The following is a 4,283-nucleotide window of genomic DNA, read 5'->3' as shown; positions in this document are numbered from 1 at the left end:
ACAAGGTGGCATTTTTGCCCAATATATCATCATCATCATCACCATCATCATTAAATTTATTATCCACCCTTCACTAAGTCCCATGGCAGGTTACAGCCATTCAGCACTTAAAAAAACAGTTACAACAGATTGCAATCACAGGAATAGGGTGTGCCCTGAAAACACACATCTCAGATGTCAAAGGCCAGGGAAAAGAAGTGTCTTCAGCATTCATCAAAAGCTGCATAATAGCGAAGAATTCAGAAGCACCTCTGTTGGGGAGGAAATTCCACAACTTGGGAGCATATACACATCTTTCCCAAGACAGTGGTACCTCGGGTTACATATGCTTCAGGTTACATACTCTTCAGGTTACAGACTCCGCTAACCCAGAAATAGTGCTTCAGGTTAAGAACTTTGCTTCAGGATGAGAACAGAAATCGTGCTCCAGCGGCGCGGCGGCAGCAGGAGGCCCCATTAGCTAAAGTGGTGCTTCAGGTTAAGAACAGTTTCAGGTTAAGAACGGACCTCCGGAACGAATTAAGTACTTAACCCGAGGTGCCACTATATGCATTTTTGTATGTTATTTTCACTTACACACTGACTTCTATGCACACTTTCCCCTAATGCATGCATTTTGTGTACACATTTTTCCTTTGGAGATGTGAATTGCAAAATTTGGAGAAGTGCAAATTTCAAAGAGCTGTGTTTCAGTTTGAATATTGTTTCAGGGACCGTGACTTAGGCAGGTCTGCATTTTAAGCTGGATTTCTCCCCAGGCCTAGTAGCAACATCAGTGAAGTGATTCGCCTGTGAGGTGCAACCTCTGTGGTATTTTCTGGCACACTTCAGCAGACCGCTTCCTATTTAACAGGAATGGGAAAGGCATGCACACTGCTTGATCCTTGGGGAGAAGGAGCTGACTCAGCTGCCTTGAGGGAAATCAAGCTCATGGATAGCATTTACAAGGTTAAACACTGGAGGAAGCAAAGGCCTAATATTAACAGACATCTTAGTCAACAGAAACATCAGCTGGTTTTAGGAGTAGCCATGAACTTTTCTCCCATTGGGTGAGTCAGCACCCTCCCTCCTTCATAATTTATTAAGATATTTGCAGTGTAATTGACAGGGACATATGCCAGCAATTCAAATTGTGACTCAGTTCTCAGTCTTGCACCACTCCCACCCCTCTTGCGCTAAGTGGCCTGTTTATTTTTTTAAAAGAAATTATAAAGCACCCAGTGTACATATATTGAATTTAACATTCACATGTTGTTGCATATATATTTTAAGGCATGAATTTTCAAACGTTGCAGGGGGTGATGAGGGACTAGAAGTCGACCTGTGATGACACAAGTGCTAGCCAATCACCCCTCTGCACAACTAGCTTCTGGTGCTGACATTCCTGTTTACCCAGCCATTCGATGACTGAAATATACTGACCATGGCAACTGTAAAATTAAGAACTGTGAGGGTATGTGATTGTTGTTGTTAAAAATGTTTTTAGATGTTCTATGTGCTTTTGGGAGGCATTTTATTGCTTTTGATTTTTTAAAAAATATGTTTTTATTTGGTTCAATTGAACTCTTTTAACATTCTGGTTCCTTTGAACCAGCTCCTTTGAGAGGTAGGATTCCATGGTGGAAGAGAGAGTTTGGCAATTTAATCAATACAGTGGTACCTCGGGTTAAGTACTTAATTCGTTTTGGAGGTCTATTGTTAACCTGAAACTGTTCTTAACCTGAGGTACCACTTTAGCTAGTGGGGCCTCCCGCTGCCACCGCTGCACGATTTCTGTTCTCATCCTGAAGCAAAGTTCTTAACCCGAGGTAATATTTCTGGGTTAGCGGAGTCTGTAACCTGAAGCGTCTGTAACCTGAAGCATCTGTAACCCGAGGTACCACTGTATATTGGTTGGATCAATTAATTGCAAACAATGTGGTTGGCTAAGAGGTCCCCTGATTCATTGGGTATTTTTAATTTTTGAAAAACTTCTTATTTTTATTATGAGCACTTATTACAAGCAGATGCCATCTTAAAAATAAGTATTGCTTCCTGTATGTGGGAGAAAAGGGTGGGGGGTGGGGAAACCTGCAGGCGAGACCCTAATTATTACAGAGGCACTGCAGCACAGATGCAATTTCTAGAAGCTTATCTTCACAAATTATTGTGAAAGCCACTTCATGAGCCTGTGCCAGAAGTGAAATGTGAGAATTAAGTGAAATCCAGAGCAGATGAGAAGATGAGCTGTGAGCCTGGAAATCCTTAGCTGCGAACGCATTAGGGCTTTACATGCAACCTCCCTTCATATGTTACTTAACAAGTAAGAAGAGGAACAGGATTACATCCCTGACCCTACCCTACAGGTTTGGTGGTTATGCATTGGAATATTGCTGGAGAAGAGAGGAGAGGTAGCGCCATCACCTCCCCCACACATTGAAGGGTGTTCCGTTAGAGGACTCCGGGGGCATGGCCCAGTCCGAAGCCTGGGGAGGCTAGGGGGGTTAAGGCACGACCCCTATCGGTGGCCCCGGGGGAGCTCCTAGTTGATGTGCATCAGCAGGACTCCCCCTACTGGTGGTTAACCCTTCCTGGACTCCGCGCAGACAGGCGGGAGTCAAATATTGTCGGTTAGGTCCAATGCCTAAGCCAATACCGCTCACAATCTGTAACCAATAAAGTTGTGGCTTTTTTAGCCCATTAACCTAAAATACTGTTGTCAAGTGTCTTTATTCAACCTCGGGGGGGGGGGTTCAGAACTTTGCCACACAATGCATACTTCACATACAACAAGCTTTCACCTGAGAAGAGGAGCAGGATTGAACCCCAAGCCTCACCCTAATATCTACCCCCTCTGGCAAGCCTGCACACAGTGTTAAGTAAAGAGAGCTGTTCAGGATATTGGCCTGTTTATTTTCCAGAGCATTTTAATTTGTAATAACGTTCCGCTTTCTTCTTTCTTTCTTTTTTTGTCTCCTTGACTGCTGTTATGCTGTCTGAGCCCCACATTCCCCCCCCCTCACAGAATTGTTGATAACGTTTCAGGCGTTTGGGATAGACGCACGAAGCTGCCATCTTTGTCCTCCAAGACAAGGGAGCTTGCAGTTTCAGACCAGCATCTTGACGATGCTAACGGGACAGTGATCTTGCATTACACAGTGTATACATATCTTTAATCTACAGTGGACACTTTCCTAATCTGATTCACTGTTGGGCACAGGACAGGGAGATGCCAAGAGCATCTCTGCCAAATGTCGCAGCTGTGTTTCTCACTTCTCCACTACTGCGCGCCGATCGTCGGATCGTGTTGCCACAGTTGAAACGAGAGGCCTGTGAGCAGATGGCATGTTTTCTTGTATACAGGAGCCATATAGTCAAGCATACCCCGGTTGCTAGGCAACTGCAGGCCACACTGGAAATAGTGACAGCAGCAAAGTCAGAGGGTAAAAGGAGGCAAACTGAACCTCCTTATTGCAGAGAAGGAACTAAGATTCAGAGCACAGCTCTGGGTGACCGTTCCCCAGCCCTTTCTTCTCTGCATTATCGTATTATTCTGTTTGAGTCACTCGGTTGAATGGCTTCCACTCATTCACCAATGCCATGAGAGCCTGTGGGGTGCAATGGTGAGAGTGTTGGGCTACGACCTGGGAGACCAGGGTTCGAATCCTCACTGAGCCATGAAGCTCACTGGGTGACCTTGGGCCAGTCACCATCTTGCAGCCTAACCTACCTCACAGGGATGTTGTGAGGATGAGATGGGGAGGAGGAGAATCCTTGAGCTCTTTGGAAGATAAAAGTGGTGGTATAAATGTAATAGATACTGCTGCTGCTGCTGCTGCTGCTGCTGATTTCTTCCACATATGGTATGTAAGGGCCAAACTATACATTTATCAGGAGACCCCCAGCACATTTCGATTAACATTAGAGAACAGGTAAAATGCCCCTCACTTCACTAGAGCGTGCTACAGTGACCTTCCTCTTTGCAGCAACTTGTGTTTCTTGCTATTTTGGATGCTCTCCTTAACTTAATGTTTTGCACCCAAAAAACTAGGGGCAGAATGCAAGCAGCTGCTACATACATCCACTGAATTCATGCATGATCTGTGGTTTTTGAGGGGTTTTAAAATGCTCTTCTTCCCCTTTTGAACAGCAGACCCCTGTGCCATATCACAAATTGCAAGTTCATTTTCGAAAACTTGTTTCCATGTGGCATGGACAGCTGCTATTTTCAGAACTCAAGTCCCAAGTCCCTTTAGGTATGCAGAATTTGGCTTTGCTGCTGTTGCTTTTGGAACTCTTGCCTA

This window comes from Podarcis bocagei (assembly GCF_964188305.1).
Source record: "Podarcis bocagei genome assembly, chromosome: 6".
In the NCBI taxonomy this organism is placed as follows: domain Eukaryota; kingdom Metazoa; phylum Chordata; class Lepidosauria; order Squamata; family Lacertidae; genus Podarcis; species Podarcis bocagei.
This window is presented reverse-complemented; position numbering follows the sequence as displayed.